The sequence below is a fragment of the Centropristis striata genome, chromosome 23, assembly GCF_030273125.1.
Source record: "Centropristis striata isolate RG_2023a ecotype Rhode Island chromosome 23, C.striata_1.0, whole genome shotgun sequence".
Classification (NCBI taxonomy): Eukaryota; Metazoa; Chordata; class Actinopteri; order Perciformes; family Serranidae; genus Centropristis; species Centropristis striata.
In genome coordinates this window covers 22,095,440-22,118,648 of record NC_081539.1, presented here as the reverse complement: position 1 = coordinate 22,118,648, position 23,209 = coordinate 22,095,440, and positions in this window count along the sequence as shown.

Here is a 23,209-nt window from a genome sequence, read left to right as displayed (position 1 = left end):
AAGACAAATATAATCCCAACATGAGAAAAAAATTGAACATCAAAATCGGGCTTGCAGATAAAAATCAACCGAGAAAACACTGGCTAATAACAATCTAGTACCGAATTTCACTTTCTATTTTTCCGCCGACTTTTCCTCTTCAGTTTGTTTGGAGAGGGAAATGACTTAATGTGTGTTACTGTATGAGATCTTAAGTGGTGTTATCACATGTGGAGATAAGATCTAAAGGGGGGGCGAGCGAGCACAAGGGGCTGTTTTCACAGCATATTGCACATTTCCAAGTCAAAACTGACCCCGGCGCGCCACCTCAGTTAACAGTTATCAATTGTTCTGTGGGGCTTCCATTGTGGCCGGTGGCGGGCCAAGCTGCGTCTCCCTTCATGTAAAACACACATGCACATTTTGAGCACAGTTCAGGAGGCGAGTGGAGCAGCTTGACCGCAATTTAAAACGCCATCAGTTCAGTGGGAGCTTTTGTGTAATCTCTTCTGCGCTCTTGAATATACATAAAAAGGCTGTAGAGTTTTAAGGGCCATACAATAAATTGATGAATGGAGTATTTTCTCCCTCTCTTCCTCAATCTCTCCCTCTCTCTCTAGCTCTATGAAGTGAGGGGCCCGCTCTTGTATATCATTATTCCTTCCACCCATTCTTTTGCAAGTTTAGGGCTCTTACATGTGGAGCATATGCCTATTGAAAGGGTGGCACCACGCAAGGCAGGCACAGATGGAGTCACCCTCCCCGTCAATGGGCGGACAATGGAAAATGGAAATCAAAGTTAAAGGGGTGCATCCAGCCCCATTTAGCCCACACAAAAGGTGCTTGTAGGAGGCAGGGCATGCGGGACCAAGGGAGGGGAGGGGTGGAGGAACATGTCCCAGGCCACTGGAGTCCATCCTCAGCTGGCCTCTCCATCACCGGGGTGATAGAGATGTGCTGACACGGTGCTAGACACCCCAGCCTTGTTACTTTTAACTCCCTGTCGCACTGGTTGATGGACTGTGCCCAGTGATAATTGAATTCTTGTATTTGTTTTTAATGCCCAGGCTCAAAGCGCACTTTCTCACCTAAAAACGCGCCCAACACTTTACAACGTTAAATAAAAATGTAACAAAAAGCGCCTCAGCTGGCCGTTCTCCATTTCCTGGAGGAGAGAGAAATGCTGACGTGGTGCTAGAAAGCCAGGGATGGACTTATGAACACAGGTTGAATGCATATAAACTCTTACATTTACAGCAAATGGTTACTTTGGTGGATTTACAAGACATCCTAGAAGAGGGGAGAAGGTGCACTTGACAGTGCCGAATTATTGTCGCTTTTTATCGTGGGATTGTTATTGCTGCGCTAAAATCATATCAAATAATACATTCTTGTTAATAATAAATATTTATTTCACACCCCTTTGCCTAAAATAATCTACAAACTGACCAAATAAATACATTCTTAAATATTTCAACACCCTTTATTGAAAATATGTGTTTTCATTGCTGTTTCCAACGACTACAGTGTTGACACAGGCGTCCCTGTTTGTTTATCTTCCAGTATCATACACGATATCCATGACGACCTAAAAGTAAATTAAATAGAGTTAATAGAGGAAGTAAAATAAACCGGAGGAGGAAGTGGCAAACTGTCCATCCTGTTGTTGTGGTGGATGCTTGCTTTGAACGCAGCTCTGATGTGACCTATAAAACAGTATGAGTTGTTTTAAGAGACAGTGATTTCACTCTCATTAAAGATAACTACACTCTACTGTACACAAGTGCACGACACCTCCGTGTGTAATGGTACAGTTACTGTATCCTCTCTCAGCGTGGGCGCTCACTCTTCATAGAAGGTGAATTACAGGTGAATCTCTTTCACCAAAGTTGTGTTAATATTTAATACAATTATACAATATGTATCTTTATTTTGCCAAACTTGGAAAGTGTGATGAGTGCTGATTTCTGTTTTTACTGCATGAATAATGTTGGCTATTGGATATGGACCACTTCTGTTGTTTAAACTGGATAGAAATCCCCTTATTGTCACTATACATAGGAAAGCGACACATGTACATCTTCTGAATACTCTAGGTCTCTAGTTTGTGGTTGTAAAGTTTCATGAGGCTGTGATTATCCTAGAGGTAACAACAGGTCATTTTTTACAGTTAGGTCAAGTTTCAAAACAATTTCTCACTACAATAAAATGGCTACTTTAGGGACTAACATTATCACACATGAATCTTATTGACTCCACAAGAGTCTCAGCTTTCCAGTCATACCCAATTTATGCAATTCACACACTGTTTAGGGAACCCAGAATGTGGAAATACTCAAATAAAATAGGCGAGAATAACACATTTGTACTGCATGAAGAAACTGCATAGTTTTTGCTTAAAACTGCATGGGATTAGCATTAAGTGGGTACAAATAGAACCCATTTTCATCCTGATATCTTGAGGTCAGAGGTCTAGGGACTCTTTTGAAAATAGTCATGCCAGTTTTTCCTTTGCCAGAATTTTGGAGTGTTATTTAGCTCACCTCCTGACAATATATGTGGATGTGCTGTGAGATATCTTCTAGTTTAATATGGTACCAGTATTCTAAACTTGTTAGTTGTGTCATGTGGCTCCATATCCACATTTTAAAGGCGACAGTTGTAACCATTGTAACAATTCATAGTCAATCAGTAAATATTTTGGTGTAGTTTTCACATCTTCCCATTTGTCAGTGAGACTCTTCATGTATTGTGTCTAAATGACAATAATCCTTCATTAGATCTTCCTGTGTCATGCAGGGCTGCAGACAGTGGGGTGTTGGCGTCTGGGGAAGCTGAAAGATGGCAGGCCATAATGAACCCTCGTCCAACCTTTGACCTCCCACCCCCGACAACATCGCCAGCTGAGGGCTGCCACAGAGGGTCTGCTTGTGTGGTATGGCTCACACACACACACACACACACACACACACACACACACACACACACACACACATGTCCAAGCTGCCTCCTCTAATCTGCAACACATTTTAGTTTTAAATATTAACAAACATAAACAAAATACTGCTGCAGAAGATGACACTTTACTGATAAATGAATACCTCCCTCGAGCTGTCCTTGGGTGTCTCTCCAATACTGAAACAGCTTCGCCCCTCTCTCATGGTTTTATCTGTAAGCTGGTTTTAGTATTCACAGTACCACTATTTTTCCAGTGAGAGAGAATTCACCTCAGACGCCCTTCTGTTTTCCCTCTGTACTTTGGTGTATGGGCCCATCCAGGGGGCACGACACGGTTGCTGATGCGTAATACCCTCTGACATAATTGTGCTGTCAATCTACCATATCTCTAATGCATGAATAACTCATGACTGCGAGTATGATATCCGCTGTCTATGCCTCAAATTAGATATTTGTTTCCACTTTATGTCTCTTTTGTATCTATTTTATCTCATTTGCAACTGAATATATTCATATCAATAAAAACAGAACATGACTCTGGTCAATCCCCTACAGTCATATTATATTCTGCTGTAAATAAAATGCCAAATGTGTACATGCAGTGTGGGGATTTCAGTCCGACAAGTGTTTGAGCACTGAGAAATATTAATAATTTAATCAGTTTAACAAAATATTTATACATTGCAGTAAAATGATGCTACTTCAGGCTGCTGCAGACACTACACATGACTTATTATTTGTTTGTGAAAATCTTGATATTGATTTGGGGACATTGACATGGTGGATAGCTAGCTAGTCTTGTTGTTAAACTTAATATCAAATTATATTTTCTGTTTGCGGACCATACTCAATGTTATTGACTTTGAATCTTGCTATCAAAATATTAGCTTTCTGGCTCACAGCTGAGCCAAAGGGCAGACTAGAAATAAGTTGTATCTGAGGTTTGTCCTATTTACTTGAGTAGTGAACAACGTTTCAGTTGCATAAGAAACTTAAGTTAGTCAAACCCTCAGGTGTTACCAGAAACACTGAGAACAACTTTTGACTGCAAAACTCATGAAAATATAAATTATTTGGGATTTTTTTCCGAAATCAAGAGGCCGTGGTAAAAGAGAGATAATGAGGTGTCCATTATCAGGAATTAATGTTCAATCATTCTTTAATTCCCGATAATGGACACCTCCTCCGGCCCTTTCGTACACAGCTTTTTTTCTTCATGCAGTTAAGAAAATTGGTTTTGGTAGTCATTAATTTAGCAGGATTCTCAAAATATAAAGAATATAAGTTTAATGATTATAAAAATTCAGCAATGATGAAATTCAAAATATTATTCTCACATTTTTAAAAGTCTTATGAAATATCATGTCATACTGTATCTCTGTTGTGATCTCCATGAGCTAGCTAACTATATCCTGTAACACTACAGGTTTGCTCCACAGAATATGGTTTGCTCTGTCCAACATGTGATTTTTCTCCTCTCGTTATCCTTCAATGTTTCTCACGCTGCCCACATTCTCTCTTTAAAGAACATCAGGAGCGACACGGGACTAATTTATAGCGCACAACATACAAATGAGGTCGTTCACTGTACAGCCCCGCTTCCTAAAGAGGTGCCCGTCCTTAACCTCACTTCATCTTCCTTCAGCTAACCTTTACTTTCCTACACAATATGCACCCAATTATAATAAGACAGCTCTGTGCAGCAGACTTGCCACAGAGCATCCAGAAAGACCTCGTGTTTACACGTGTACAGTATCTGTGCGAGTGCGCTTGTGTCTTCCACCTCATTGATCCGTGCAGACATTTCCGGAGCAGAAGTAAACATCCACTGTAAACTGCTGCACTTCACCCTGTACGGACAGCATGAAAGATCAGCTTTGGCTGTGAAACGGTCAGCATGTGATTAGTTTAATAGCCTGACAATGATTGCTCCAGTGCCCAGTATAAATTACAAAACATAACGAGACATTGCTTCTTATTGTGATGGGCCTCATTTAGTAAAAGCAACAGATGCAGCCACGGATACTGGGAGTCAAACATTCCACTCGCTTTTTGCACCATTTATTCTACATTTGAGCCTCTGCAAATGCCAACATGTGCATATAAATGTCTGGCTTTATTATAGGACATCATGGAGACATTATTTAGAACTATATCTTGAAAAATATGTTTTTTCCTCCCTGGCAATCATATTCTTCCGAATATTATCAAGGAAAACAAATAATTTGTCATCAAATTTTGTGTAAAACACACATAAAAAAACTGTTCACACAGAAGCCTCTGCAATAATTGACCAATTGATCCACCTTGTAGTGGGTCCAGCCCGCCCCCTCTCACTGAGTAGCCAATAACCCAGGCTCTCGTCTGAAATGGCATGTCCCATAACAAATTACAGCTAATGAAATAACCATCAGAATGTCATTACATTGGCGGGCCCTCAGCATTATTACCCAGCGTGGTTCTATATGTGCATGTTTGTGTGTGAGAGCTTATATGAGTGTTCATAAACAGGCGTGGCCATGCTGTTATTACCCCACATGCTATTTAGCACCTGAGTCGCTCTGTGTGATTGACAGGCCTGATGAAGGGTTTCTGCCATGTGCGTTCATGTTGGTCAAACCTGATCTGATAAGCTCTAAGTTGAGGACAAAGAGGTGTTGATAAACTTTTTATTGGTTAAAAATGTTTTACAAATTGTACATTTTCATGCACTTTTGAGGCCTTGAAAGACTGCATAATTTATTCCAAAAACTTGGATCCTCGTCTCCTGGAACTCACACTCCCTTAGTTTGTTCCCATTACCAGACCCTTTGTTTGCACGAAAAATCTCATTTAGCTTCGTCGGTTTCGTGTACTGTTGATGTCCCTCCGACAAGAGACCACCGTGGCAGCCCGCGCTCTCCACGTGAGTCCAGCCATTCTCCTTCCATTCCGAAGCCAAATCCATCGCTTTTCTCCCGTTGCCTTCCTCTTCCATCTCCTCCTCCACCACCTCTTCTACCATTCCAGAGCTGACGGCAGATGGTGTTTTAATAAAGTCCAGTAGGAATAGGACTGTGAGTAAACAATGCAGCACATGCCAACTCAGTAATTGCTGGGCACTATTACAACCCCTGTGTCTGGCAAGGGAGGGAAGGATGAGAGGCAGAGAGGATACGAAAAAAGAGAGAGGATGAGGCAGACACACAGAGAGGACAAATTGGGAATGAGAAAATAAGAGAATGAGGGAAAACCAGAAAAAGAAAAAGCAAGAGATGGAGGGGGGAAAGGGGGTATGGAAGGGGCGGGCAGCATACACACATACACACCTAGCAGCTGGAGCCAGAAAAGCGCAGCTGGTGAAGGTGCAGGGAGGCCACAGGGAGGAGGGGGGCTGAGCAGAGCTGGGATGGGCTGGTCGAGGCTGTGCTGGGCTGGGCTGGTCTAGGCCAGCGGGTGCAGTCCTGGGCCTCCAGCCTCCAGGCTATGGGCTCCCAGCCCAGTCTCTAAGTCCCAGGCCCTGCTCTGTGGTCTCCACTGCTGACACAAGGCCAATGCAGTCCCCCGTCAAACCCCCAGTCAATGGTCAGACCCATTCTGGAGGAGGTGGACTCAAGCAAGACCAAAGTTAAAGCTCCTGTTCCATGCAACTCTAATGTCTCTTAAGCAGTAGTAAATGTGAAAAAATGACTGCAGAAATAAAACTGCAATAATATTTTTTTTTTTTTTAGCCATTTCGATGTACCCAAGCACTTCAAAGACAACAAACAGAGTAGATTTAAGACAAATACGCTCTAAGTACCAGGTAGTATATGTTGCAAACAACACAAATCCCTACACATGCACACCTTGCCATTTGATCCCCTTTTCGTGAGCCTTCATCACATAAGAGAGAGGTCCTTACAAGTCTGCAGAGAGCTTTCCCATGATGCACCATTACGCCTTTCGCCTCCAGGGGTGTCAATCAAAAACCATCTCTCCACAAGCCTGACAGCTCGGCTACCTTACGTCACACACCTGTTTGGCTCAGGTATTCCAAAAGAAAATATGTGGAGTGATACTAGCAAAGCCTGAAAAAAACAGAAATGTATTTTAAAGTGAATGGATGTTTTTAGTTATTTCAAGACACTTTAACAAGAGCAAACATTTTTCCAAATATTAAGAGGAATATTGGGTACGGCCCCTCAGCGCAGACGAGGCAAAATGCCTCAAGGACATATTTTTTGTTGTTATTGTTGTTGTTTTGTGTCTCTTTGTGGTCATTTTGTGTGTCTATGCAATTGTTTTGTTTCATATTGTGTGTTGGTCTTTTTGAAGCTACGTTTTTAAGGCTGTGGTTTGTTTTGTGTCTCTTTGTAGTTTTTTTGTGTCTTTTTATGGTCATTTTGTGTCTCATTGTAGATGTTTTGTGTCTTTTTATGGTCATTTTGCTTCTGTTTGTAGTTGTTTTGTGTATCTTTATTGTCATTTTGTGTATCCCTGTGGTTGTTTTGTCCCTTTTTATAGTTGTTGTGCATCTCTTTGAAGCTGTTTTGCACTTTGTCGTAGTTGTTTTGTGTCTCTGTAGTCTTTTTTTTCTCTTTATGTTCATTTTGACTCTCTTCCTCGTTGGAACGTTCCTCTTTAAGTGATGGCCAGGGGGGGCGCTGACACTTTGTCCCTGTGCCCAGCATTCCCACTCAGTGATCCATCCATGGGTAGAATAAGGTAATAACGCAACAATTTTTGCTATTACCTTGGTAAAACTTGATGAAACACCTCCCACAGCTATATAGTTAGTGGCTCTCATCAAAGACAATTAAGGAAAATGACTTTTATTTTAAAGCTGAGGTTAAATGACCAGTCTCCTTAACCTTGAAGTTCACCGTCCGCATGAATATTGAATGATTCTTAACCTTCTGTTCTAATGCTAATTGAAGCGGAGGGGGGATATTACATATTTGTAATTAGGGGCTGTTGGATAGGGCTTAAGCTCTGAGCCTCATTAGCTTAATCATGAGGACTCCATCAATTATGCAGGTGGAGGTATGGTGGTGATTTGAGAAACATTCTGCTCTGTAGAAAACTTTTTTCCCCCCGGTGTAATTATATTGACGAATTCCTCTTGGACCTTGTCATTAATTCCAGTCCCAGTGAGAGCACCTTTTTTCCCTGTGCATAGGAATATATATGAATGTAAGAGATTGTGGATGAGTTCGCTGCACTTTCCAAGGAATTGGCCGTGATATATGAAGCTAATCCATATGGAAGCTAACACAAACACGGTGCCTGAGGACATCACCCAAATACGACATCAAACAGCCTCCTGACAGGTTTACTGATGAGCACAAACAAGCCTTCGTGTCTAAACACAACTTCTCCCTTATGACATCTTGAACTTCTGTCCAACCAAGTCTTCTCACATACTTTCAGGCATTGAGAATTTGCCTTTTCCCCCTGAAGGCAGAGAGACAGAAAGAGTGAAAGACAGAGAACTCGGCAGCTCAGAGAGAGTGAAATATGAGCTACAGCTTCTCGCTTGCTCTTGCAACAAGATGTCTTCACTGTGAGGACACTCCCCATGGACCTGCCATATTTATTTGAGCACAAAGTTGGTCATACACAACCACACAGCACTCCTGTCCTGCACTCCAAACTTCTGTCAGGCCTTACCTCAGACATCTTCCTTACATCCAGCTTGCCAGCAGGTTTGGGTTCACACCATTAATCTTGAGCAAGAAAGCGGGAGAGGAGATGGCGGAGGGGAATTCGTGGGAGGTGGAAGAGGTGGGAAAGTGGGTCAGAGGACTCAGACCGAAGCGAAGGCAGCTGCCCCTTCAGCACCTCGGTCTTCCTCCAGAATCCTCCACATCACCCTCGCCTCCTCTCTGAGGGCTGGAGGTGACAGTTGGTGAGGGACCTTTGAGAGGTCTGCAGATTGGCCCGAGCTTTACTGTACCAGCCAGGTCCTGTATGCAAAAATGTTTCCAAGAATAGGAACGCTGCTTTGGAGAGCTATTTTTTGGCAGGTGATGTGAACACAAGAGGTTGAAATAGTCTCAGAAGTGGACTGCTATTCTAAGATATGTCATGCTTACTTAGTGGCATACTTGGGCCTTTGTATTCCCAACACATGCCTGACCAATTGCTGCTTTTCCCTTCTGCCCGGAACCTGGTGACATTTGACTTAGCCTCATGTAGTGGCTGTGCACAGGGTCTGAATTTAAAATGTTGAACATAAAATGGAACACAGCTAGTCAGCAAACATTTTGAAAAAGTGATTAAATAATGACAGGACATAAAAAAAATTGTGTCAAAGCTTCATCATTCCTATCTGCGTCTTATGGCTGCCATTACAGCATTTTTAGTATGTTCATATGTGCAACACAGAAAGATACATTCGCACTGTCAGTTGCCATATTATTGTTTGAATGAATGCTTTTCTTGCAACAGTTTATAATGATTTAAAGTGGAAACAGACAACAGATGAATCGATCTACTTGTTCATAGATATCGTTAGCCTAGCAGCCATGGATGTATAAAGAGAACTGGATACAGTGTCGGAGGCTTGGCTCTGCTTGTTCCCTTTGAAAGTTGCTCAGTGGTGCATAAAGCTAGAATAGTTTGACTTCCGTGCATTAAAAAAAATCCAGATCTTCAACAGTTCTTCTGCATCTATTGGGCTCATGAAACATGTGCACTTAAAACTTTCACCAGCCGAGCCTTCTACTTCCAGTTTAGTTTTAAATTTAGTTTACTTACCAATGTAAGTCTATGGAAAAAAGTATTTCTGGGCCCAATGAAGTTAGGGGGTTTAAATGATGCTGCAAGAGTTCTTCTTTCACAAGAACATATTCCTTTACTCAAAATGTACTTTAATGACATTACACTTCCTCTCATTCTCCAAATGAACTCAAATAACACTTCTTTCAACACTTCTTTCAACACACAGAAGCGGTGTTTCCACGTCAAGGGGGACGGAAAAAATATAGCCATGAATGTATTAAAATATTGCTTTTACACCCCATCTATCATAGTGCAATTTCATGGGTCGCCTTTTTAAAAATTAATTTCATTCTTTGACCTGTTACGAGTGGAATCGCTAACATGGGTAGGCTTTGAGTTAAATTGCACTTGTGACTTCATGGATCACATTTTCAATTACCTCCGAACACTGCGTGGTGAGTGAGAGAGAGAGGGAAGGAAGGAGAGAGAGAGAGAGAGAGAGAGAGTAGATCATGAAGGCAGCATGCACCAACAACAACTTTATTTACTGGGACAAGTGGTATGGAAAAGTGAGATTTAATGAGCTATGTTCAACAGCAAGAAGGTAATGGAGTACAAGCAGAAGTCTCCAACAGACAACGACTGCTTGTCTATTGACTGCACACTGTCTGCTGTGACACTTCAAAAAAACTTTTTTATTTACTGACATTTTTTGCCATTATGATTATAGCATACATTAATTACATCATCATACTTTGTGTTTTCTCTGACAGCGCTCTACTTAAAGTATTTACACTGGTATAGTAATAGTAATAGATTGCAACCTGCACAGGGTCCACCTTGCCTTTCGCCCATTGCATGCTGGGATACGATCTTGTTGAATCTTGGATGAATCTTAACTTTCATTCCAGGAAAAAAGAAAACAGCTATTGGTTGCATATAAGTGTCTTCTGGACAAACAAATTAGAGCCCAACCAGTATGTGTACTTTTTTTGAAGCAATGACGATAGCGATACCAATATTAGGATCAAAATAAAATCCAATAGTCCAAATCTGACACAGATATGTAATGTAGACAGTCCAAAATGACATCACTTGACTGAAACAGTAAACTTCACTCGCAGTGAAATAATTATAAATAACTTGGCAGGTCCGTGGTGATGTTGTATCACCACAAGCAAACTGCTGCTGAACAGGACATGTTAGTGTACTTTCAAAATAAACTTTTTCTTTAATCGGTACATCAGTGTTTATCAACTACACTAATTATTTACAGAAGTTACTTTGAGCAGACAATTCAGCTGAAAGCCAGCAGTTAACACAGACATTCAAACAAACAAACAAACCGAAATACCATTTTGAAGCTGGTAACAATTTTAATTTAATGTTACAAGCTTGCTAACTCATCTGGATGGTACCTCTGTTGCCAACGTGAACATGTTGTTATAGGGTCTATACCAGTCATAGGCAAATATGGGTCGATAAAAAACAAATACAACAAAAATTCCTTTGAATCATGCTTGCAGTTCTTCTTTGTGGAGTTTGCATGTTCTCCCCATTCTCTCTGGCTCCTCCAGTTTCCTCCCACAGTCCAAAGACATGCAGCTTAGGTTGAATTATTAATTATTATTGGTAACTCTAAATTGCCTGTAGGAATGAATGAGAGCGTGAATGGTTGTCTGTCTCTATGTGTCAGCCCTGTGATAGTCTGGTACCTGTCCAGGTTGTATCCCTCCTCTTACCAATCTCAGCTGGGATCGGCTCCAGCAACTTAAGTTGAATGAATGAATGAAAAAACAAACCCACATTTATGCTAACGCATCCCCATTCGCCTTGCTCTTCTTGTAAAATACAGAAAAATCGCCCACAGAGCATACCATCTTTGCCTTTGCTGTAAACACTGAGCTGGAAGAATATCCAACATCTCTTCATCATGTGAAAAAGTGTAACAAACAAATGTTTTTTTATGGTATGGCAGAGCTTGTTTCTGTCATCCTACTGTGTGTCCTATGAGCAAGAAAATTCTATGTGTATTAAATCCAGATGGACTCCGACCTTTTTTTCATGTCTTTGTAAATATTAACAGAAAAGACCTTGATTTATTGTGGATTAGAGTCAGTCGGGGACAGAATGTTCCAGTTCTAAGGTTAATAGTAAATATTAGCAAAGTACAGACCAAGATTGTTTTCTCAAGGATTAAGAGCTCTGTATAGTTACCCTGCATTGTTATGAGGTAAGGCCACTAAAATTTCAATTATAGGGGCTTTAGTTCAGAAAATGGCCCCATTAAGCCTATGAGTTTTCAGCTTTTACTATAGCTCCCCATACAGATATCATTTTTGAAAGATTACCCTAAGGGCTTTTCTGTGTGATTAAATGCTAAACAGAGGGAATTATGAAGAATACAAAAGCTCAAGTCAAAAAAACCACAATGTTGCGAGCAGACAGAAAATACAGTCCATCACACAACCAGTTCTCAAATATTGTATATTTTATTACTTAACTAACGAATGAGGAGTTACTAGTCATGTATTGATAAAAAAAAGTAAGTTACTTCAGAGGTTAAAAGATAAAGATAAACAAGGATGCCACCAATAAGAGATCAGAGTTGTGTCATATAATTACAGGGCTCAATCACTGAGATAAGCCGTAAAGCTAATGTTGACTTACCACATAACCTTTCAACTGGTTAATTCCCGTCCTCCGCTTTCGGAAGAGGTGAAAACGCAACCGCCTTTTTCCTGAGGGGGAACTGTCTTCACAGGCATTAGAGAAGAAAAAAGAAGAAAAGTCGCTCAGTGATAGATATGAGAGCGCATCTAGATCCCTTCATGGCGTGTCAACCACATCCTGAGGTGAAGAGGACACAATGAATGATTAAGTGGGAGCGCTTTGCAACTTTGTAATGTCACTGAAAGAATACATAAATATTTATATATAACCTTTCTACAAGTATATGTGTTGACCAAAGACAATTATAGCTTTCATCAATTTGAGCGATTTAGCAAAATAACATGTTTTAGCACATAAAGCCTTGAGGGCTAAATGAATTGCAAGCACCATTTTTACACTTTCTAATTTTGATCTTAACTGCCTTCCTTAACACAAAAGAGTCAACACACTCCTGTTTTAAATGTCTCTATATTTTAAACATAATGAGCAATAGCCTTCATTTAATAATTTATTAGCTAAAATAGGAAAACAACTCCTCAGCTTTCCCTAACCTTGTTTTGTCATTGTGGCATGGCTGTTGTCAACGCCAACCAGGCTACAGTACAAGCTCAGAGCCTCTGCCATGTGGATGTAATTTCACCAGGATGATTTTTTTTTTCTACCGCAAATCAAATAAAAGATTCAGCTTTGAGGGTAGAAAATAAACCCAGAACTGATCTGCATTACACCGAAACAAACAAGAGTGAAGTAAGAAAACGAGAGAGACAAAATCTGAATGTAATGGTTGTGGAGCTATACACATTTCCTTTGATTACGAGGTATTAGTGTCATCCATGGGCCCATTGGCAGGAAATGCTGGGCTGTTCACCACATTGGAACAAATACAAACGTCAATGTCTATTAATTCAGTTATAATCATATTTGAATGGATCGTCACTGCTCTGCCATATCTGTCTTTCTCCTTGCAGTTTTGAATGAGTGCTCTCAGGGATTCTTGAATCACAGGGAAACCACACAACTGGATTGTGTTTGTTGAACATCTGTTGAGAGGGAAAAGTTTTCGACAACGCAGATTGCATTAACAAAAGCCTGAATTGATAGGGCTGACAATGAGGCGAGAGCAATCATATAACAGAGGATACGTTTCAGAAATCACAATTTTAAAACACTAGGAGCAATTCGACATTATAGTGTGAGGTAATCATCTCAGCATACTGCAAACTCTCTTTAATGATTATACATAGAGATGCGCTGAGGTTGACATATCATCTTCTTGGCTGTATTTGTTTGGGTCTTGTTTTGGGCTTTCAAAACAGAGCCAAAATGTTTTCCCAATACCCTGAAACACAACTGGACAACCTGACCTTTACTGTACAGGACACTGTCCTCCCCTTAAAATGCCCCCCTAGGTTATTTGTCCAAGGTGCTTATTATGACCTGTATTAAAATTATTTTTTTTAGAGTGACCTCTAGTGGCAGTAGTGATTATGACGGGAGCAAAGGAGGAAGTGAGGTTGCTATAGTAGGAGTATAAAGAGCAACAGGGTCCATGGAGAGAGGAGGTCAGAGTGGTAGGTAGGTCAAACAAACTCAGGACTTTGACACAGGAGAATGATGTAAGTGTTCTGTTTGCAACCAAAAGTTACCATTGAGTTGACTAAAGTAACAAACCTTCTTATTTTAACCCAAACTAAAATCTTTCTCTTAACCTTAAAAAAAGTAAAGTAGTTTGGGTGAAGAACCTAACAAAACTGCAACCGTTTTATGACATAAACCACATGTTTAATATGCTGACTGTTATGTTTATGTATGCGGACCTTCCAATTGCCATCAGGGAATACGCACAGCCAATCAGTAAACAGAGTCTCCTGATATATTGACGTATGAAACAAAGAATATCTTCCTGCCTGAAGCACATGAACAAACCTCTTGGTCGCAGTAAAATGTAATTATTGTGGCTAGCAAATGTGGGTCCGGTTCCAAAATGTACTCTACAAGATGTACAATAAAAGCTTAAAGGTTTATCAATAAAATATTGAATAAAAAGACCATACGACTCATGAGAATCTGGAGTCCTCTGCATGGTTATATTTTTAAATGGCATTGTCTTTAGCCAAATATAGAGTGCAGTTTAAATAAAGTGTCGTTAGTTATGCTCAAAATACCAATATTGTTCAATTAGACTTCAGGCATCACTTTATTTTCCATCCGGTCTTGGTAAGAGCTTATCTCAGGACTGAAATCTGCTTGAAATTTGATTTTTGTGTAATATAGTGCAAAATGCCTAAATCCCACAAATGCTTATTGCATTAAATCTATTTTATCAATGTATTTGTTTCTGTTCAAATAGTTTTTGCATCAGGTTGTGTGAGGTCCCACTGGCTTGTGTCATTAATGTCAAGCTGTATCACAGGATCTTATAGAAAGAGAGGAATAAGAGGGCAGACGACTCATTTGAGACATTGTTTCCATGTATTATGAGCAAAAGGCACATGTGTCTTTCATTATAAGGACAGTATGTGTTGTTGACCTTTGGCTGCCGGATGCTCTGAACCATGATACTCTTCTCTTACATTACACAGGGGATAGCATAGAGAAAAGAAGAAAAAAGAAACTTCAGGGCTGAGTGTCAAAGTTGATTCAGGAGGGCCATTTTTCAACTATGACAAAAGACCACTTTGCAAAATGGAGACCATGGGTGCAGTCAATAAATGTCCTTCAGCAGTGTTGACAAATCATTTGAGTAGTGGCACGCGATGCCACAGAGGCATTGCTGAATCGCTGCAGCGTAGCCTCTGTGTAGCCTCCCACTCCCACCCATCCTCCCAATTAATCAAGCTTATCTTCACCTCCATCACTGCTGTCAGTCACACTGGAAAATGCTTCCACTGGAGTGTGTGTGGATGTGTGTACCGTGGAATGAGAGACAGAGCATGCGTCTATGAGCTCTACGAGTGTGCTGGGCTGGTACGGTTTTGTCTGTGTGTGCCTGTGTGTGTGTGTGTGTGTGTGTGTGTGTGTGTGTGTGCGCGTGTGCATGTGTGTGCATGCAGGCAAATTGTTAAACATCTGTCTCAGCTCCATCCACCCAGCCAGACTGACTAGTGGAGTATTTCTCAGCCCCCACTAGTTTAAAACTGTATCCCTCAGCATCCCTGCAGTCATGCTAGGGGTCCCGTATATGGGTGTGTGTTATTTTGTGACATGCAAAAAAAAAACGACAACAAAAATTATGTAACAATTAGCAATTTCAGTCAGTAAATGTACGAATTGAACAAAATGAGTGTGAATAAAAACAGGAGCTGGGTAAAACACCAGTGTGTAATAAGCCAGAAAAACATATCTCACAGTTCACTGAAGCAATTGAATTTAATTGTATTACAGAGAATTGTAAAATAGGCACAGTATAACAAATCAATTTTAGGTTGTTTTATGTTTTAATTAGGCTTAATTGTTTTATTTCTGTGAGGAAAATTCTGTCAATTAGTGATATTTTATTTTGAAGAAAAGCAATAAAAAAGTAAATACCTTCGTTTTGATTTATAATGAAATAAAGAGTTTATTTCTGCCTACTTTTTAGAGTGTTACTGTGGACACATCCTTTAAAATTAAATCATGGATACCAACAGTGAACTTTTTCAAAACAGTCCACGATGCATATCTGAATGTGAATGAAATCAGTCTGACGTTAAAACCAAATGCGATAAGGTGCAAAAAGAAACTGTGTGATCAGTAATTTTGACATTTCTTCTGCGAAAGCGCCATGGGACACTTCGCTCATCCTGACAGTTTTATGGAATCTTTGTTTTGATAATCCTTGTATTGGTGATACCTGTCAGAGCACACACTAGTAACCACGGAGCCCCCTCAATCTCTCAGCTAAATCTCCCTGTCTACACAACATTGGCCCCGTGATAAGAAGGTGACACTGTCACTCCAGCCCACACACACACACACACACAAACACACACACACACAGTCTGATCACATAAATACACATGCACACACACACACATGTATATACGCGCAAACAGCCTCGGAGGCGTGCAGTGTGCATAGGCGTTCAGCATCATGCTAATTTTCATTGTTGTGATAAAAATAAACAGGTCTGGGGAGCTGAATCTGAAGGCCCGAGGGTCACGGCGTGCTCGACTGACAACGGGGGTGGAGGGTGGGGAAGCGAGGGGGGGTTGGTGGGAAGGGGTGGGGCGGGCGGGGGGGCTCAGACTGAATTACCTTGATCCAGCACGACAGCCTCACATCACTGTCACCAGCCTGTTTGGAAGGGCTTGATGGAGGCTGTGGTGCTAAGTTGGAGTAAGCCGGCTGCGATGGATGTGTGTTGACAGTATACTGTATTCAAGGGCACATTGAAATGAGCGGGCGAAATAGGGGGAAAGTTTGCTAAGCCATGTGTGCCATAATTATCCCGGGCTCTCCTCGTGCCTCTTATCTGGCGGCTGCTGGTGATTGTCAGACGAGTGAAGAATCGACTGTGACATTATCTCCGTCTCACAATAGCCTCTAAATCTTACAACAGTCAGAAGGTGTTAGGTGGGAGCCATTTCTGTTGTATTTCCTCTCCAAGGGCCATGTCACATCATTAATGTTTCTGTAGCATAATACTGATATGGAATTAACATTAAATAGCTAAAATATAGAGCCCGATGGATATGGGATTTTTAAGAACAATACCAATATCGATTATAGAATATTCACTGAATACCAATATTTTTGAGCTGGAATAAGATGGACCTTTTCAATTGTGCACCGATTTTAACCTACATTACTATGCAAAAGTACTCAGACAGTTGCTTTCTTAAACAAATAACTTTATTAAAGAATATCTAACAATATTATGTAAGTAAGTATACCTTACAATATAGCCTACTGACAACTGATTTAAAAAATGAACACACATGAAAATAAAGACTTAATATAAATAATATAAACACCAGTACTGTATGCTCACTACCAGTCAGTTGCTTACCATTTAAATACAGAGTAGATTAAGATAAAATAAACTAAATACTAAATACTACTGTATGTTGAGTATCAATCGATTGCTAATTCTATAAATAATAAAAAGCTAAATACATCAGTGCTGTATGTCAGTATCGGCATATTTCTGACCATTTTAATAAGAAATAAATAAAAATTAAAGCTAAATAAACATCAATCAGTCAACATCTTAATAAATACTACTAATAAAATAGTTATGATAATCATATCTACGCATATTAAAAAAGCAGATGCCAATAGAAACCGATAGATGCCGATATAGATACAGAAATGGATACCTTTATAGATACCTAAGTGATAAGCCAATATCAGCTGATAAAATTCAAATGATCTGTTATTCAGAGGTATAACTTCACCATAATGATATTTTACAGCTGTGTATTGTGTTGAAACTTTTATTTGCAATAGTGTATATATATATATATATATATATATAATGTTTCAGAATGTACAATTTTCTATATATGTGTATATATATATAAAATTGACAAAACATTGCCAAACTTGTTCCTTTTTTCAATATTCACGTGTACATTTCCCCCCCCCCACATTTCTAAATGAATGACATCCAAATATATTTCTGCCCATAATTCATGTATCACCCAGTAAAAGTGTTTCAAGCTTCAGCTCCTGCTTTGAACAGTTGAGGTGCTTTACTTCACAGGTGAGGTGCCACACTCGAGCACTAGGTGGTGCTTGAACACAGCCCTTACGCACACACACATACACACACACACACACACACGCACACCTACACGCACACTTATTTTCCTCTCCTTACACACACTATCATCAACTACCATTCTTTTCACTCTAAGAAAACAAAAAAACACCCCCCCACCTCTGCCCTTACACACACACACACACACACACACACACACCACACAAGGACACACATATACATACACACAAAGCAGGGAAAAGATGCAAGGCTCAACTTACAGACCTCTTCTCTGTTCATTTGATATTCATCAGCTTCCCTTTCACCCCTCCCTCCCTCGCCTCACACACACACAAACACATACACACATACACTTCTCTCCACCTTACTCATCAAGTCTCAGCTACACGTGTCGAAAGCTATGATATCCATCTAATCATCTGGCCTTTTCTCCTCTCTTTCCCTTCAGGACTGCTGGGAAGGGGATGGTAGCATGCTCAGTGTTTCAGGGGCAGGCGACCAGTTGCAACACAATACCTGTAAAAGCACACACACACACACACGCACACAAACACACACACACACACACACACACACACACACACACACACACACACACACACACACACACACACATATATATATAAAGACACACACAAGCACAGTTTGTCTACATAAAACTGATCCATGCACGTCTAAATACAGAGCTTATGATGTACTGTTTTTGGTCAGACCCTTGGTTGACCTAAAGGATGTGTGTATTTAGCCACTTTTGTGTGTGTGTGAAGCGAAGAAATGTGATCAGCTGATTTTTAAGCATTGAAGTGAAATTTCACTCAAGTGATGTAGTTAAGAGGTTATTTGTTGTTATGTAATACTCATAAATGTCATGAAAGAAGTACAAGGGACATCACAATCAACTGTATTTTTTTTACGTATTAAAATATTTATTTTAATTTTCATCAGCAGTTTATTTTTCACATAGGAGAGCCTTATTAATTACACTCAAAACAGTGTATAGGGAGTGGAGAGGGAGCCTGGAACCACAGCGGTACAAAAGTGCACAAAAAGAAGAAATGGAGACATAGTATCAATAAAAAAAGTTTATTTTTTATTTTTTATCATAAATATCGGTATATTGTGGGAACCCTATACCAAAGCAGAGTGTGCAGATACAATTCATGTCTGTGAAAATGATCTTGTTGCTGATACTAGTTCTAACAGCACTGATTATCTTTTATTATTACTATCAAAAAGTAGGGCACTCTAATGATTTCACAAATATGTAAAAATGTTCCAGACAATCTCTTGACTTTTGCCACTCATTATCCAAACATTTAAATTATAGTTTCGTACTTTCCCAATCATTGCAAAACTTTGGCTCACTTAAGATGCCTCTGATTATAAATGTAATAAAGATTATACAACTGTATTACTGATAATTCAGAATCAACATGTCAAAATTGAAAGATTTAGCATGATGTTCTTGTCATGTTAGTGCAACGTGTAAATGATTAAAAAAACTGTGGAGAATAGCATCAGCAAAACTGAGCAGAATATCAATTCAATGAAAGAAAAAACTGTATTTGTGCTTCAAAAAGAAGAAGAATGTAATGTCCATACGTGCTTGTGTGTGGCTGGTGCCCGTAGCGACAGTGTGATTGTACCAAGGGGAGAGGCTGTTTGAGTCCCTGTGTGGCCTTTTTCTCATGCTAACCAGCCAGTGTTTAGTGGTGTGTGTTGTCTGAACCAGGGGCTACATGGGGTCTGTGCATGCGCGTGTACTGTGTGTGTATCTTTGGATGTCTATCCGTACACATGTAGTATGTTGAGTGTGCACATCTGCATGTGTGTGTGTGTTTGCTTCACGTTGTCCTGAGTGTGCTCGTCGGTGGGTCTACGGGGCAGCTGCGTGAGCATTCCTGTTGACGTTAAGCAGCTAAACAGTACCAGCTTGCTGGGCTCTTAACCTCCCCTCTCAGAGAGAGGACCTAATGAAGTCCTGAAAGGCTTCCTGACTCCATCATCTGGCTTTGTTTAGGCCCCGCTCTCCCTCCCTTTGCTTGAGGAAAGCCATTAGCCCATTGAGAAGACAGTCACACAGGCACTGGAAGACAGACCTGCTCTGTTTGAAAAAAACTCTGTAGTGGTGCTTCGAGGACCCTCAGTGTGTCTTTTAAGAGTGCTTATAAGGTGCCTGTGAGGACCTCAAGGTCCCTTTAAGTATCTTCTTGGCTATTGCAATTCTTATGCTGCCTTTGCTGAATTCACGAAAAAAGCCCAATGAGTCAGAGTTCATGAGTTGTAAAGTGTTTTGCCGATTGTAATTTTAGTCATATAGAGGTTTTTTGTTATTTTAACATTGATGTTCCCAGCAGCCCTATCTTTTCTCTGTCATTATGCATTTCCTGCAATATGTTACCTACTCATAAGCTTGCTTAATTGTTAGCCTCTTGGACGAGCACACACGCAACTTCCTGTGTCATAACCATCAAAGTATTTTATATAGAATATAGTATATATTTTGAAAAAAATCCCATCTTATTCCGGTTACTGATATTGAAATTGCGATATGATTCGCAATATTGGGGGGGGGGGGGATTTTTTTTTTCTTAAATCTTTAGATTAGGATTTGTAGGCAGGCACATCTCTGCACCACCACAATATATTATTCTGAATATTTTGACACATTTTGACTTTAACAAATATAATACCTCCTGTGATTTAGATATTGCACTTTAGTGACCTTTTTGCGTTTCCGATAAAAAATGACATGTACATTTAGTCATTTAGCAGATGCTTTTATCCAAAGCGATTAATTGTTCAACCCTAATAGGATAGGTAGTCATCATGTCCTATAATGTTTTTTTAGTATGCAGTTCTATACATACACATACTTATATTCAGCACATACAATAAAACATCCAAGTTTCTAAACACACTTGGACAAACAATACCAGAAATAAATGGGTTTATGAAGAATAATAGTAGGTTGTCAACTTGATTATTAATCATCTCAGCATTCCAATTTCCATACTACCATACTGTTTAGCAAACCAAAAAAAGATTAAGCATAGTATGCTAAATGCAGTTTGTCAAAGACATCAGGAAGTCCTACTACATCTGGGCACATTTTGCAATATGCAAGCCAGCATGCTTTTTTCGGCCTATTCTGACCCCCAATCCTTAGTGCAGCATATATTTGATCAGAAGGGTCAAAGTTCAAGGCAAAACATAATGATGAAGTCCCAGTTGTATGCATACTGCATGCAACAGTATGTACTTTGTGAGGGCAGCTGCAGAAACGTACGGAAAGTATGTGACTGTGAATGTAGCTCAGCTTTAATTAAAAGTCAGATAATCTGCTTTGTGTTTGTACTATAAGAGAAGTCAACATTTTTGGAAAACTGTATTTTGTTAAGAAAAAAAAACCTTGGAACCATATTTTTTTATAGTGTGGTTAAAGGTTAGTGTGTATCCGTTACAAATGGCAGCTCCATCCAGAAGCAAGAATCAGAGCATATAAGATCCTCAACATCTCCCACCACAGATGGCAGAGGAAACGGGAGAAAGAGGGAGAGATATGGGCAGAGATAGATAGATGGATGGATGGATGGAATGAAATAAACTAGAGGGATCATTCTCTCTTGCTGAGGAGATTTCCAGCCCCCCTCCTCTCCTCTTTGCACACATGTAATAGCACTTCATTTTAATTTTATAGCTTGTGTATACTCAATAGAGGAAAATTGTTTCTACGTGGTTATTCCAGTCTATTGAGAGTAAGGCAAGTGAAAAGGGGAAGGGGAGGCTGGGTGGAGGGGGGGCACGGATGGCAAATAAAAAACTGCGGCAGTTAAAATTGAATTTGTATTCACCAGGAAGTGGGTTAACCCAGTTAAAAGTCAGGGAATCCAATAGCACAAGCTGATATGTGGTGTCGAGACAATCTCCTTTGGGGAGCTAAGGCGCTCGGCTCATATGCTGCCTACCCGGGCTCATAGCATGTTTTCAGGTAATAATAATACATCATATTGCTTAACGGCATATTTATGTAAGAACTCAGCGAGAGGAGGCATCTGGAGTGCCTTGGTGTTGTTCTTTGAAATCACCTCCTTCAGATATGTGCCACTTGCTGTTGTTATGTTTTCTCTTCCTTATCAGTTCTGCAGAGACGGAAAATTCTATTACAGAGCGTATTTGGTTTGTCACAGTCAGATGCCTTCTATTCAGGTTGCGTTTGGTGGGGGGTGCAGGCATTTTTACCCCCTTGATTTCTCTTTTTTTAAGAGACAGTGTGACTGTATTTGTGTGTGGCTCTCTCACAGACCCCCTCATTCTTCTCATGCTAAAGAAGAAAGGCATGTTTTCATGAAAAAAAAAACGGAGAAACAGAGAGTGGGAAAATGACAAATCTCTCGGTCTTTGTTATTGGAATATATTGACTGCCCTTGGTTCATTGACTTTTTATTACAGGAGGTAGCACAACTGTCAGCAAATAGGGAGAAATTTGTTTCAGCCATTTGCTTTGGAACATTTGAAGCTGATAATTTTTGTACCCCATGTACGCACTGTGTGCACGGTTTTGTGTGTGTCAGCAGCAAGCATGTTTTTGCTGCGTGTGTGTGTGTGTGTGTTTGTGTGCGGATTTGTGTGTAGGAGGTGCAGCTGTAAGCAGTGATACAATGTGCAATGAAAAGGAGGAGAAAGAGGAAGAAGTGGAGTCAGAGGAGAGAAAGAGAAAGAGAGGGAGGGGGAGACTCAGGGAGACTAGAGACAGCCAGACAGAGAGGTGGTTTCGGTCTACCAGGAACACACAGCTCTACCCGCCAGCAGTCTGTCAGTGGTGGTCCCCTCATCCAGTCTGCTGCAGCATCTGCCAGAGAGGCACCAGGCTGAGCAAGACCCAGATCTTTTCCACGGCCCCATTTCAAGACCAGAGCCCCGTCAACTGCCTTCTCCTCCAGGCCCAGCTGTCTTCTTGTGCTCTTCCCGCCCCATACCTCTCTGTCTTCACACCAAGCCATGTTAGTAACCCTGAATCAGGACCCCGAGGCCTGTATCTATTCTCTCCATACAGCCTCAGCTCCCAGCAGCCCCATCTCCTCAGCTGTAGACCCAGCTTTAGCCTCTCAAGACCCCCCAAACTCATATCTCCCCTCCAGCCTTTTCCCATCCAAATGCCAATTCACTCCACCAAGCTTTCACACAGGAAAGTATACATGTAATAAAATC